At 45.5% G+C, this 16,400-nt stretch overlaps 1 non-coding gene across 1 annotated transcript; it reads right to left on the reverse strand.

Annotated features, from left to right (window-relative positions):
• Positions 1-1,080: 1,080 nt before the first annotated feature.
• Positions 1,081-1,152, reverse strand: TRNAC-GCA (transfer RNA cysteine (anticodon GCA)). Its single transcript has one exon. It is a non-coding gene; the product is annotated as a tRNA-Cys (tRNA).
• Positions 1,153-16,400: the final 15,248 nt, after the last annotated feature.

A 16,400-nucleotide genomic window follows, 5' to 3' on the forward strand; every position in this document is an offset into this window, starting at 1 on the left:
CGACACAGGCTCAATGCAAGGCCTAATAAAAAACAACTGTTTTACATGTCTTGTGCTCTCCATGCATGAATGCATTATTACACTGCGCAACTCATCGCAGCGCATGTCACCGTTGCATATAGGAACACACTATAACTTTACTATAAACTCAATACATAAACAGCTGAGGAAATGTTTTATACTTCATTTTTTAGTATTAAGTGAACATAGAAAAAAAATGTTAGTCCCATTTTCTTCCTCTCTTTTCCCCTTCCCCTAGCAGGGCATTCTGGGACTTGTAGTTCTACATAGACACAAGAGGTAGCATAAAATCATTCACAGCCTAATAGAGCCCCCTCCCTCTTCAGGCATCCATGGCGGGTGTTAGCCCCCTATGTGATATCAATAACGTTAAGTTAAAACATTTAAAAAAAAAAAAACAAAGTTAAATAACCGTTTCCGGAGTGCCCACCGTACATATACTAAAGTAGGGCGGCTCGGCTGCGCAAAATCACGTACCTGTACGTGATTTTGTGCACGTAGTGTAGGGGGAAATTCACTCGTAGATTTTGCTACAAACGTTAATATGAAAAATCTTGTTAGTATATTTGATAATGCCACCAGAGACTTGATGTATGTCGTTCAAAAATATTTCAAATTTTATTCTGCTTTTAACATAATTTCTTTCGTTTTGAGAACATTTTCCATCCTGCTGCTTTAATTTTTATTTTTTGTTATTATGATCAAAAATTACCCCTGGGGGCTGGGGGCTTGTAATTGTAGAGCGAGAGAAGTGGTATCAGAGACATTCCTTTAAAAGTTTCTTTAAAAGTTTCTTTAAAAGGATTTTCTTAATCTTATAATAGTATAGTGTAAAATCTGTCTATCAGTCTTTTCACAAAAAAAAAAGAACTCTGCAAGTCAAAGATAAATACATTTTCTCACCATACCTACACTTATCCCAGTAACTGACTAATTTAAAGGTCAAATTTCTGCTTTTACATCAGTTATTGTGTCTGCGGCAAAACAGTTAAATTAAATAGTCATCCAAACAAATATTTAGGAAGTAATATGAAAAAACAAAAAAACAAAAACATGTGAAGGGGGCACCCGGATTTGAACCAGGGACCTCTTGATCTGCAGTCAAATGCTCTACCACTGAGCTATACCCCCTTGTGGTGAGAAAAGTTGTCTCAGAAACAGTATACATATGTAACATTCCTGAGTTAGTATTAGCTGTCTTTATGTTGCAATGAAGAATTTCACTGAATGCAATTAGGATTTTTCTGATAGCTTCAATAAATATTGATTCATTAATTGATTGATTAATTCATTCATATTTTTGTCTAATAAGTGATACACTTACATATAGAGAAATAATGTTGCTGTTGTTTATTTTCCAATGATAAGCTCATTTGGAATTAAAAATGTCATGAATATCAGTGACATGGCCATGATTTGAGTCCTTCAGCCTAGGTTTACACTGGTGTGTGCAAAACACAGCATGTGATTTGCACCGGAAGCGCACCGCAATCCTGTGCACATCACATACGATGTCTGTGCGGTGCATTTTTATGGCTCAAATCACATCCACACCAAAATGGTGCAGACCCCTTTTTTTCCCCCGCACTTGAATTCGGGCAACTGCACTGCATTTTGCAATCTGTTTTGGAGTGTTGTTAATCTAACATTGACACCGTAGCAGAATGCATTGATACCGTGCTATTGCTTTGGAGTGCGATGCGGGGAAACGCAGTGAATCTTGTGCGTTACCCGCATCGCACTGGTGTGAACCAGGGCTTAAACCCATTAGGCTTGGTTCACATTTATGCAGGCCAGTTTCTGTGCAGAGTCAAGTGTGGTTTCCATTCAGTGGTTTAGGTGCGATTCAGGTGCGAATTTGACACTTATATCGCACCTGAACCAAAATAAAAATGGGACAGGATCCTTTTTTAATTTTCACCACAACTGGCCCGCATATATGTGAACTGGCTCCATTGAAAGCAGGTCTGATTCACATGTTATGCGAATCGGATGCAGTTCAAAACACATCCGATTTGCATATATATGAACCAAGCCTTACAGTGAGATCAGAAAATAGGAGTGTGTCTGTAAACTACACCAGACACAAGGCTAAAGGGTCATGCGCCATTTGGGCAGGAAAATGAACAATGCGCGCATCTGTTTTAACGCATTTTGCCCCACGCAAGGATATGATCCCAACTGGCTTTACATGTGCCTGCACAGAGTGTATGTAAAGCCAAAAACTTTTTATTGCTTTTTATTTTAAAGCGGAGCTCCACCCAAAGGAGAAAGCTCCGCTTGTTTGCACCCTCCACCCCTCCACTGCCACATTTGGCACTTTTTGGAGGAGAGTGGAAACCTGGTTTTAAAAGGTACCCACTCCCACTTCTGGGTAAGATCGCTGATCGGCAATCTACAACATTTCCAGCCCCTCCTCCTCCCCGCTGCCTTCTTGGACTCACACAGGTCCCAGAAGAGGGCGGAGCCATTCAGAAAGGACAGCATGACTCGCGCATGCGCAGTAGGAAACTGGCTGTGAAACCGCAAGGCTTCACTTCCTGTTTCCCTTACTACAGATGCCGGCGCCTGCACCCAAAGCCGATTGAAGATTCGGCTTGGGGTGCCGACATCACTGGATCCCTGGACAGGTAGGTTTCCTTATATAAAAAGTCAGCAGCTACAGTATTTGTAGCTGCTGACTTTAATTTTTTTTTTCCTGAAGGAGCTTGGAGCTCCTCTTTACCCAGGTATTTTTTTGCATACATGCAAAAAAATCTTAATTTGTGGCAATAAAATTACTTAAACCCCCAGAACATTATATATTTTCTGAAAGCAGAGGTCCTGTAAAATAAAAAGGTGATAGTTGGGTGCGCATGCGATAGAGCTCCAAGATGGCCGCTTGAGCCAGGAGCTCCGCACCTCACCGCTTCAGGATCGCCCAAGACGCCCTTCTGACCCCGCTCAACAGCCATCCTTACGGCATCGGATCCCCCCACAAGCCAGAGAACACCCCTATATGTTCAAATCCGGGGCCAGACAGAACCTGGTCCCGGAATTTGCTGCCTCCACCCACCCAGGGTGTACCAAGATGGCCGCAGCCGCTGCCGCTGCAGCCTCACAGCTCCATGCTTCCCTCACAGAAGGATCCCCAGAAGTCAGGCAAGTGCTGGCCCCTGTCTATTGCACACCACCCCTGGGTCTCTCACCACAGGAATGCAGGCATAGTCTCCCTCACCGGCCTCCACGGAGTCCCTGCTATAGTTGCCAACTGTCCCAGATTTCCCGGGACATTCCCGGGATTTAGACTCCATTCCCGATTTTGTTGTTTCCCGGTAAATGTCCCGAGAAATCCGGTTCTTCACGGATTTTCGCCGCCGCCTGCCGCTAGAGGTCCGCGGAGACATTGTCTCCGCCGGCCGCCATTTTTCAGAAGACCAAGAAGACGGCTGGGGGGGCTAGATGGAGCTCCTGCATCACCGCCCACCCTCCGCCCCGCCCCGCCTCGCCCCGCCTACCCCCCGCCCCGCTGCCAGTCTGTTATGGAAAGGGGCGGGGGTTCTAGCTATGCGGCCGGCGGAGGGAGACAGTATACACTGTCTACTACACTACTAGGACACCTGAGGTGGGGGGGCGCACAGCTGGGGGAATCTGATGTAAGAGGGGCTCCACTGGGGACACCTGATGTAAGGGGGGGCTGCACTGGGGACACCTGATGTGAGGGGGGCTGCACTAGGGACATCTGATATGAGGGGGGGCTGCACTGGGGACACCTGATGTGAGGGGGGGCTCCACTGGGGACACCTAATGTGAGGGGGCTGCACTGGGGACACCTGATATGACGGGGGCTCCACTGGGGACACCTGATGTCAGGGGGGGCTCCACTGGGGACACCTGATGTGAGGGGGGCTCCACTGGGGACACCTGATGTGAGGGGGGGCTCCACTGGGGACATCTAATGTGAGGGGGGCTGCACTGGGGACACCTGATGTGAGGGGGGCTGCACTGGGGACACCTGATGTGAGGGGGGCTCTACTGGGGACACCTGATGTGAGGGGGGGCTCTGCTGGGGACACCTGATGTGAGGGGGGGCTGCACTGGGGACACCTGATGTGAGGGGGGCTCCACTGGGGACACCTGATGTAAGGGGGGCTCCGCTGGGGACTCCTTGTGTGAGGGGGCTCCGCTGGGAACTCCTGGTGTGGGGGGGCTCCACTGGGGACATCTGATGTAAGAGGGGGCTCTGCTGGGGACATCTGAAGTAAGAGGGGGCTGCTCTGGGGACATCTGATGTAAGGGGGGCTCCGCTGGGGGCACCTGATGCAAGGAGGGACTCTGCTGGGGGCACCTGATGCAAGGACGGACTCTGCTGGGACATCTGACGCAAGGACGGACTCTGCTGGGGGCACCTGATGCAAGGACGGACTCCGCTGGGACATCTGACGCAAGGACGGACTCTGCTGGGGGCACCTGATGCAAGGACGGACGGCTGGTGGCAGGCGACGTGGCAGGTGACACGCTCAGGGATCCCACTGATTCTGCATTATGGTGAGTTGAATTATTTCATTTTATATTACAATGTAATAATAGAAATAATGCTCTTCAATCATCCTGACACCATAACAACCATGGTGCCAGGATGATTGAAGTGCTAACACCAGGTGTTTGAAGTATCTTTATCTGCTGATTGTTAAACTTTCTAGAATACACATATTTCCATTGTTGTGTAGGATTTGGGGCTGCTGTCCCTCCATCTCTCTCCCCCCCTTTCCCTCTCCATCCCTCATTCATCTCAGACTCTAACCATACCCCCTTTGAGCCACGCCCATTTAAGACATGCCCACTATTTTGCGTAAACCACGCCCATTTTTCACGGCGGCGCACTGCATTTTTGCTTTGGCCCATTGTCACGCCCACAAATGCATGCCACGCCCCCTAATTAAAACAAGACTCCGCCTACAGCCAAAAAAGTGTCCCTAAAATTTTTTTTTCAATGTTGGCAACTATGCCCTGCTCGGCCACACATTTGGGGACCGGGCCTACTCCCCTGCATGCCCGATGGCATCTATTTATGCTGCGTCTCTCCCTCTCAGCCCGTCGACCCAAAACAGTCAGCTTTTGGTGGAAGACCTCTTTACTAAATTTGAGAGAAAGAGAAAAAATGTTGGAACTTTATATGAGGCCATGACATATCGTGCATTGGTCTCCATTCCATATTCGTTGAGAAAAAAATAGGAAAAGGGGAATTGGGAAAATAGGACTTTATATGATACACATCACTTAGGTTGAATCAATCAATCAATTAATAGTAGAAATATTTATTGTTAGCCATAATTAGGCACTGTATACCGGTAACATTAATAATAATAGATCAATATGTACAATACAGAATAAAGAAGGACATGATAAGTACATCATATAACAATCCAGGTAATATAATAGAAGTTATTGCACACATGAAATAATGAACCGGCAACATCCCTAATGCATGAAAGGACATAATAAGGAATAAAATAGCATATAAAATTACATGATTGATTCAAACAGTAAAACCCTAGTAGACCCATGATTAATGTGGCATAGCATCAAAAATTCATGCTCGACGCATTTCGTGGGATGTTTCCACTCATCAGGAGCAGCTATACATTGGAGGTATCTATAATAGAGTAAAATAAAAATCTTTCATCAATGGTAATTGATCAAAGAATAGGGAGAAGAGGGACATAGAACTTATAGTCCAATCATTCTTACCTATGGGTAGCTAATGTAGAGTATGGGTAATAATGATAGTGAAGATACATCGGAGGTACCAGGGGGCGAAAGACCGCCCCCCCGGGAGCTGAGGTGATGGCTGTGCAGGCGGCGATAGGGCCAGGTGTATACTAATAGGTGTTGGCCCCGTGGGGCTTCTGTATCAATATAAAATTAGGGAAGGGTGTTAGCATACAAATAGAGGTGCCATGGTAGTGAATAAGAGAATATAGGTGAAACGAAAGGGGGAGGGGGGGGGGGGGTTTGGTGATATGAAGTGATAGGAAATAGAAAGATAAGGTGTTTATAGGAGCAATAATAGTAAAGCATAAGTGAAAGAGGTAGCTGGGTATGGAGGGTCCCCAGGTAAAGTAGTCAAGATATATGAAGGTAGTAATCATAGAGATAGTAAAAAATACTATGAAAGTGCATTTGCCACCATATGGCCAAGGGTAACATCCATAGGAAAAAGATTACCTGAAGTTCAAGTGTGTCTGGGGAAATCAAATTGGGAATAGACAGTGCAAACCAAGTAGACCAAGATAGACCATATCTGGTATAAACCAAGGGGAGTAGAGGTGTAAAAGAAATCTGTCCGCCGGCAGAGCCCCACCAACGTCACGTAGCGTGCTAAGAGAGAGGAGGCGACCATGTCAGAGCGAACAGTGCTCTTAAATGGGCGCCTATCCTCCCTTGTGGTGCGCGCAGATGAAAAACACGTCTGCCCGCGGCGTCAGAGGTGACGTCGTACGCAAGACGTGTAGGCGTGGCGTCAACGCACAGCGCATGCGCAACCGCAACCCCAACGACCATAATGGTCGGAATGGGGGCTGGGGGTGACCGCGGTGTGCGTTGCAGCTCCCGGGGCTATAAGCAGCAGCCCCCAAAAAATGACCTCACAGAGTAAAAACAAAAATTATAACAATTCCAGTATAGCAAGTGTCCTACCGCTGGCACTTGATACTAGTCAACAAAAAAATCAAAAAAATCATGGAAATAGCAACATAGATAAGTGTGTGAATCCATCCAATATTACATTTGAGAGAAAGAGAAAAAATGTTGGAACTTTATATGAGGCCATGACACTTGCTATACTGGAATTGTTATAATTTTTGTTTTTACTCTGTGAGGTCATTTTTTGGGGGCTGCTGCTTATAGCCCCGGGAGCTGCAACGCACACCGCGGTCACCCCCAGCCCCCATTCCGACCATTATGGTCGTTGGGGTTGCGGTTGCGCATGCGCTGTGCGTTGACGCCACGCCTACACGTCTTGCGTACGACGTCACCTCTGACGCCGCGGGCAGACGTGTTTTTCATCTGCGCGCACCACAAGGGAGGATAGGCGCCCATTTAAGAGCACTGTTCGCTCTGACATGGTCGCCTCCTCTCTCTTAGCACGCTACGTGACGTTGGTGGGGCTCTGCCGGCGGACAGATTTCTTTTACACCTCTACTCCCCTTGGTTTATACCAGATATGGTCTATCTTGGTCTACTTGGTTTGCACTGTCTATTCCCAATTTGATTTCCCCAGACACACTTGAACTTCAGGTAATCTTTTTCCTATGGATGTTACCCTTGGCCATATGGTGGCAAATGCACTTTCATAGTATTTTTTACTATCTCTATGATTACTACCTTCATATATCTTGACTACTTTACCTGGGGACCCTCCATACCCAGCTACCTCTTTCACTTATGCTTTACTATTATTGCTCCTATAAACACCTTATCTTTCTATTTCCTATCACTTCATATCACCAAAACCCCCCCCCCCCCTCCCCCTTTCGTTTCACCTATATTCTCTTATTCACTACCATGGCACCTCTATTTGTATGCTAACACCCTTCCCTAATTTTATATTGATACAGAAGCCCCACGGGGCCAACACCTATTAGTATACACCTGGCCCTATCGCCGCCTGCACAGCCATCACCTCAGCTCCCGGGGGGGCGGTCTTTCGCCCCCTGGTACCTCCGATGTATCTTCACTATCATTATTACCCATACTCTACATTAGCTACCCATAGGTAAGAATGATTGGACTATAAGTTCTATGTCCCTCTTCTCCCTATTCTTTGATCAATTACCATTGATGAAAGATTTTTATTTTACTCTATTATAGATACCTCCAATGTATAGCTGCTCCTGATGAGTGGAAACATCCCACGAAACGCGTCGAGCATGAATTTTTGATGCTATGCCACATTAATCATGGGTCTACTAGGGTTTTACTGTTTGAATCAATCATGTAATTTTATATGCTATTTTATTCCTTATTATGTCCTTTCATGCATTAGGGATGTTGCCGGTTCATTATTTCATGTGTGCAATAACTTCTATTATATTACCTGGATTGTTATATGATGTACTTATCATGTCCTTCTTTATTCTGTATTGTACATATTGATCTATTATTATTAATGTTACCGGTATACAGTGCCTAATTATGGCTAACAATAAATATTTCTACTATTAATTGATTGATTGATTCAACCTAAGTGATGTGTATCATATAAAGTCCTATTTTCCCAATTCCCCTTTTCCTATTTTTTTCTCTTTACTAAATTCTCCACTCTCCTAGAAAGGGGTCTAGAGGCCACAGCAGCTAAAATAACAGGAGAAATTAAAGCTGACCTCCAGAACATCGGCTCCAGGATGGACGCCATTGAAGGCAAGCTGGACCAGACTGCTGCAGTCTCTCACCAGAACTCTGACTTGATCCAGTCCCTCCAAGATCAACTGGACACAGCGTTTTCTCGCATAGATGATTTGGAGAACAGATCTAGGAGGCACTGATCCCGAATATTCCGTCATCACGGTTGGAGCTGGATAGGGTACATAGGGCCCTGGGTCCCCCCAGGAAAGACGGTTCCCCCAGGGACATCATTGCTAAACCGCATTATTATGACTTTAAAGAAACAGTCATGAAACAGGCCTGGGCCCTTCCCCAAGTATCCTGTCAAGGTCACCCAGTGCAAATCTATGCAGATCTCTCCCCCTCCACCATCCAGCGAAGAAGAACCCTGAAACCCCTTCTATCTGCCATGACCCAGAGGGACATTAAGTATAGATGGGCCTTCCCCTTTGCAGTGAAATTCTCCCACAGGGGTCAGAACCACTCTTTCTCCAGCTTCGCAACGGGAGAGAAGCTTCTACTCAACCTGAAGATAATCTCGCAGGAGATAGAAATGGAAGCATCCCCCCCCTCGACTGGGTCCAACAAGTGCCCTCCTCCGGTCAGCTTGCCGAATCCTCTATGGAACCAGAAAATCATCCCATAATGGACCTCCATGACCGCAAGATTATGCTGAATTCTGTGTCCCATGTACTCGATTGCCTCCGCTTTTGACTGGTTCTCTAATTGCAGAAATTGACTCCGTCCCACTCCCTGGGAGTAGTTTATTACGGTGTTCTACCTCCATTTGGGGAAAAGTTTGAATTTTTGTTTTTCTTTATGTCGCTTATTTTTTCACCCGGTTGACTGAGATTTTTCCCTCCTTTTTGTTTTTATTTTTTATAGGCGACCCTGTGGCTCTGCCTCCTCTTCTTGTCCCATGGGGATGCGGGGGGTGGAGTCCTCAAGTCAGGGTAAATTTGGGGTTCGGAAAACCCTTAAATATGTTATGTATGTTACAACCTGTTGTATACTTGATGGTTACAGTTACAGTAGGCACGCAATCACCACAGGTTGTAGGGCGCCCTGATCTGGGGCGGACTGCATGTGCCTCCTCTTATTCCTTAGACACCTGCGGGTATCCGGCGGATAGGACGTCCAACCGATTGGTTGGAGTTTTGACCATATATTTTCTCACGTTTTACAGTGAGATGACACAGGGGGTCTTTTTTCTTCCTTGGGCTCTAGGTAGCCTCAGGGGGAGAAAACTCTCCCTTACTTACTTCTTTCTCTCCTTCCTTTTCTTTTCTTTCTCCCCTCCCTTCTGTCCCTTCCCTTCCATGGAACACCTGTTAATCGTTTTATCCATTTCAGACAAATTACTTGGTGAGCCGCTGCAGACTGAGACTCCCACTGGTGGCAGAGCAGCTTGTCATCGGAAGACACCTGTGTAGGTCAGTGACGGTAGATTAATTAGCAATCCTTTACCCAGGTCTCATGGCTGACCGCACACACAACACCATAAGGGTCGCCACCCATAATGTCCAGGGCTTGAATTCCCCCCTTAAAAGAAGGAAGGTCTTTAACACCTACAAATCCTCTAAACTAGATATTATAATGATGCAGGAAACTCATTTCCCAGCTAAGTACTGTCCCAAGTTCCTCCACTCCCACTTCCCAAATTTTTATTTAGCCAGCGCAGAAAATAAGACCAGGGGGGTGGCCATAGCGTTTGCTAAAACGTGGAAATTTCAGTTGGCTCTCAGACATCAAAGATCCAGGAGGTAGGTTCCTTCTGGTCAAGGGAACAATAAACGGGTAGCTCTATTCTCTAATTTCCTATTATACCCCTAATAAGGGCAAGGCAGCATTTTTCAAAAACCTCCTCAACACTCTCACACATTCCCTAGAGGTCACAGTCATTTTTGGAGGAGACTCCAATGCCGCTTTTGATCAAGGGCTGGACAAGTCCAGACCTCCTGCAGATCAACTTACCCGCCCAACCAAGGAAAGCCTCAAGATAGCCAGACTCATCCATGCCCATGGGATGGCGGATGTCTGGAGGGAATTGAATCCCAATAAATGGGACTTCACCCACTTTTCCCACCCCCACAATTCCTACGCCAGGATTGATCACCTTTTAGTTAAAACGCATTCCATTCCATTAATCAAAAAATCCCATATCAAAGACACAGTTCTGTCCGATCACTCAATGGTCGTCATGGTAATTCAAGCCCATAACTATAGAACGGGTAGGGGACAGTGGAGGCTCAACGAATCCATTCTCTCAGATCCGATCCGTGTCACTATGCTAGACAAATCATTAAAGGAATATTTCCTTTTTAACAAAACTGAGGATATCTCGGCTGAAACGCTGTGGGCAGCCCACAAGGCCTTTATCAGAGGGGAGTTCATCAGAATGGCATCCCAGATTAAGAGGGAAAGAGAGGCAGACATACAGACCTTAGAGGACAAATTCTCAAAACTTCAAGCTCTTCACAAATCCAACCCCTCCCCTTCCTTGATATCCCAGCTAGACAAAGCCAGGTTAAAGCTCAGCCTGGCCCTGACAGCTAAGGTGGAAAAACAAATCCGTTGGAACAAACACAAGTTTTGCACCCAAGGGGACAGGATGGACTCCATGCTGGCCGCCAAATTAACGCCCCGAGTTAAGTCCAATATAATGCCAAAAATAAGGGTCCCGGGTCAAAGCACCACGGCTGACCCCTCCAAAATCCTGGAAGCTTTTCATGCTTTTTATAACACTCTTTACTCTCCGGGCACTCCCCTTACTGATATTTTGTTAGACACTTTTTTAGACGGCCTCTCACTTCCGTCACTCTCAGCTGAACACAAAGACAGCCTAGAAGCCCCATTCACGGAGGGGGAGGTGCTTGGAGTGATAAAAACCCTGAAGAATGGCTCTGCCTCTGGCCCTGATGGTCTGTCAAATACCTACTACAAAGCCTTCTCCAACACCTTAGCCACACACCTAGCGAACTTTTTCAATTCTTAAACAAAGGGGGACCCACTTGATCCACAACTTAACACCGCATACATAACGGTGATCCCTAAGCCGGACAAGAATCCGGAAAATGTAGGAAACTATCGCCCTATATCGCTTATTAACTGTGATATCAAGATTCTGACCAAGATTCTTGCTAACCACATAGCTTCCTTCATCAATACATATAAAAACAAGGATCAAGTGGGTTTCATCCCGGGTAGACAAGGCCCAGATCAGGTAAGGCGGGCCATAGATTTAGTTTCCATTCTCCAAACTAATTGGGAGGGGGGTCCTAAACAATCAGGGGTGCTCCTGTCGTTGGACCTACAAAAGGCCTTCGACTCAGTCTCATGGCCCTATATCTTTGCCATTTTGGAGCGCTGTGGCTTCGGCCGGCAATTCATGGGACTGATACAGGCACTATATTCCAACCCCACAGCCAGTATACACCTCCAAGGCTACTACTCCAAGCCCATTACGATTAAAAAGGGGACTAGACAAGGATGCCCACTCTCGCCGCTCATATTTGCAATGGTTATTGAACCGCTCGCCATTGCAATTCGCCAAAACCCAAACATCAAGGGTGTGTGTGTGTCTTGCGGCTCCCAAATACACAAATGTGGCCTCTATGCGGATGACGTCCTGCTCTTCATTACTTCTCCCATAACCTCTCTTCCCAACTTATGCCAAACCTTAGATGCCTTCGATAGGTTATCAGGATTACAAGTTAACTATTCCAAATCACAAGCACTAAACATCTCCCTACAAACCGACACCGTAGAACTCTTAAAAAAGAACTTCATATTCAAATGGAGCGACTCCTCCATCAGATACTTAGGAATTAACTTAACAGCTAAGCCTGAAACCATTTATAATCTTAACTATCCACCCATGCAAGCTAGAAGCAGACCTAGTCTCCTGGTCCCAAAACAACATTTCTTGGTTGGGGAGGGTGAATTCAATTAAAATGACGCTACTTCCTAGATTATTATATCTTTTCCGCGCCTTACCCATTCCTATCCGGAGGGACCATATTAGAACTTTATAAAGCAAACTTCTGAAGTTTACCTGGGGCAAGGCGGGCTATAGAATTCCCCAAAGAGCCCTCTACCTGCATAGAAAAAAAGGAGGCCTAGGATTACCCCATCTCTACAAATACTATCAAGCTGCCAGATTATCCCAATTATCGATAGTCTATTCTAGTTTCGAGAAACCTGATTGGGTCAAGATAGAAAAACATGCAGTCCCTAACTTCACGCTAGACTTCCTCCTCTGGGGCCCCCCAAAAAACAGACCCCCCATACTCGCACCTACCCTGTCCCATTCTTTTGCTCTCTGGGACGCCCTCCGCTCCTCAGAGGCATTAGTATCAGCCTATAAACCCCTGACCCATCCTTATAATTATCCAGACTCCCCCCGCCCCCCCGGAAAAATGTCCTGGCCTTTAAGTGGTGGGTGGACAAAGGATTATATAGGATTGGGCACTTCCTCACTGCTTCAGGCCCTTTCACCCTAAAGCATTGTACCAAAACGCTTGATCTTCCCTTATCTGAAAAATTTAGGTTTGGTCAAATATCTAATTTTTTTCAATCTTTATATAAAGATAAAGCCCTCCCTCCAAAATTTAATGACTATGAATTGTGGTGCCAGGGATCAGAAGGAGGGGATCTCGGTGATCTACTCGTCACTTACCTCTCAGTGCTCTAAAGTGTCCCTCATGGAAGCCTGGGAATCCGTGCTCCAATTCAAATGGAACCTGGAGAACTGGCAGACGGCCTGTTTCAAATCCTTCCAGGGGATCCTTAACACCACTCTGATAGAAGACAGCCTGAAAGTGATTTCCAGATGGTACTATACTCCTTCCAGACTGGCCTCCACCTTTCCCACAGCGGACCCTCTGTGTTTCAGGGGCTGTCAACTCACAGGCACAATGTCTCACAATGTCTCACATCTGGTGGGAATGCCCCAGAATTTATTCCTTTTGGAAAAAAATATTCAATATAATAGACGAGCTTGTGGAGACTCGGATTCCCAGGACTCCTATGGTAGCCCTCCTGAACGCCTCGATCCCACGGATCTCTAAATCTTCCCCTAAACTGGTACACTTTGTGCTGCTAGGGGATAAACTCACAATTGCCAGGGCCTGGAAACAGTCTCTCTCTTAGCAACTAAAAGGAAAATATCCTGGATAATGTCCCAGGAAAAGCTCTCCAGTATTGTACAGGATACAGCCAAGAAATTTGAGAGTACCTGGGAACCATGGGCCCGTCTGGTTGGTATATGCATTGGTCCTCCTTATAGGTCTACATAAAACGCTCTCCAAACGCATAGTGGTGTTCTTTCCCTTCCCCTCCCCTTCCCCTCCCCTCCCCGTCTCTCATTTTTTTTTTCTTTTCTTCTCTCTCTTTTTCTTTCCTCTATAGGTCTACTCTGGACCTTGGTTTTATTTATACTTACTCAGCTACTTTGTTAGCCCAGATATGCATATAAACAGCTGAAGCATTCAAGATAGGGCATGGGGATGTTCACTCTTTATTCCCCCTCCTTTTAGCTCTCCGCTTCGTAGGCTCTGAAGTGTCACAAACCTTTATTAGGAGAGCTCAGACCATTGGGGACAATAAGGGTCTCCTCCTTCCGGCACAGTATGATCCCGTTGGGGGTGCCGGGAGGTGAGAGAACCCACGGCTCTTAGGTTGAAGTATTCTTCTACATACCCATTGGTCGGTTTGCTCCAACTGCCCTGGGGTCCCTGATAATGAAAGCCCTCTAGCCACAGCTAATCAATGTATGTTTTGTGTTATATCCATTGCACTATTTTTTGTTGCTTATATTTGACAAAGTATATTTCTGTATGAAAAACTTGCTTCTTCCAAAATAAAAATCTTTTGAAATAAAAAGGTGATAGTTGCAAATTTTTATGTTACGTGATATTTGCGCAAATGTTTATTAAACGCAAATTTTGTTTAGAAACCAAACATTCCATGTCATATAATTGCGTGTGCGCCTGCGATGTCGCCAAAAACTATGGTGTCCAAAAAACCTCCACAGGTGACGCTTTAAAAGCCTTTACAGCTCATCGGTTTAGAGTTAACTAGGAGCTCTTGTACTAAAATTATTGTTCTCACGCTAACGTTTGTGGCAATATGTCACACTTGTGGTGCGACTGCAGTTTACATATGCGTGAACACCACGGGCTTGCGTTTGTATCACAGCAATTTTTTAAAATTATTTTAATATATTCTATTAGAATTTTATTTTTAAAACGTGTATATATATTTATATATATATTTTTCCCCGATATATATTTCCCAGCAAGCAGGTTTCTCACTAAAGTGGTTCTAAAGGCCAAAGTTTTTTTACCGTATTGTATTCTTTGCATTAAGTTAAAAAACCTTCCAAAAGCTGCTCCCCCCTTCTCCCCTCTCTTTCTTCTCACAATACACTGGCTCATGCTGCTGTCACTCAAATCCCATGACGAAGGATTGAGGGGTGGGGCTGGGCTGGGCTGCACTGTTTGTGTCTATGGACGCACACAGCCTGGCTTGGGATCGAGCCTGCATGAGTGCCCCCATAGCAGACTTGCTATGGGGGCACTCAGATAGGGGGAGGAGCAATGATCTTTGGTGGGGGACCCCCGAAGAGGATGGGAGGGTCAGGGCTGCTCTGTGCAAAACCATTGCACAGAGCAGGCAAGCATAACATGTTTGTTATTTAAAACAAAAAAAGAAGCTTTACAACCACTTTAAGGCATCATGCACATGGCCGCACAAAGGTTGTACAGGGTGCAGAGCTTGCATAATGACTCTCCCAGGACCGACAGCTGCCACATGGAGCCACCCTTCGAGTTGAAGTAGAATATTCCTACAGCACCCACATAGACCTATATGCTCTGACCTCAGATAGTCTGTGTATGTATAGGTGCATTACGCAACGCCTGGCATATAACTGTGCACAGCAGCATCCTCTAACTGATTTCCGTTGGCGGCTGTATGTGGTAGCTTTAGAACCCAAGAGAGTGATTACACAGGCTCTGCATGCTGTATGGCTATGTATATGAAGCCTTGCATCTATGTCTACATTTTTGTACACAAATCCTAATGTGTTACCCTTTAACTGACAAATAAGCATTTGTGCATGCGTAAATGAATACATGCCCAGCTTAAACTATTGGCTATTGAAAAATACTCATACAGTCATAAAAGTAACCTTCTGATTTAAATTTTTGGTACATAGTTTGCATGCAAAAACCTATACTGGGCAGCACCCAGAAGTACCCTTTTACTATTTTACATTTTTGTTTTTTTATTGTACATGTTAAAATGCAAATTTTAGGTCTGAAGATTACAATCCCCCCACACACAAAAAATATTATATTTATGGAAAATAAAATGAGGGCATTTGCCACATGTTATTACTGATATCACATGATATTAGCGCATCTGTTTATTAAACCCATTTTTTCTGTAAAAATACACAAAACCTAATTTTATGCACACAGACACAATATAGTACTAACTTATGGCAAGTCTTAAAATTGCACCTGTGAAACAGTAGAAAAAACTTTGGTACCAAAAATTGTAGGCAATCGTTTAAACAACTGTAATGCTAGCCATACACTATAAGAAAAATCGTTCTAATCCATGTTCGAAAAACACTCGGCCATGAGAGCAAACGATAGTGCCATCATGTATGACCAATAAATCATTCAATGGACATAAATGAATACATTTTTTGTTAGTTTTTTAACATACTGTATACCTAAGGCCCCTTTCACACGGTCGGACCGTTTAGGTCCGCCTGTCAGTTTTGACGGCGGATCTGAACAGGCGCTCCATGCTAGTCTATGGAGCGACGGATGTCAGCGGGGACATGTCCGCTGACATCCGACCCGGTCTGATCCGCTAAAAGCAGACGGATGCCCCTACGTTCACATCCGTCCCTGGCGGATCGGATCGGGTGAGATCGGATGAAAACGGACATGCTGTCTGTTTTCATCTGATCTCTCCATAGGCAGCAGCGGCGCTGGACA

This window comes from Aquarana catesbeiana, linkage group LG01 (assembly GCF_042186555.1).
Source record: "Aquarana catesbeiana isolate 2022-GZ linkage group LG01, ASM4218655v1, whole genome shotgun sequence".
NCBI classification, from domain to species: Eukaryota; Metazoa; Chordata; class Amphibia; order Anura; family Ranidae; genus Aquarana; species Aquarana catesbeiana.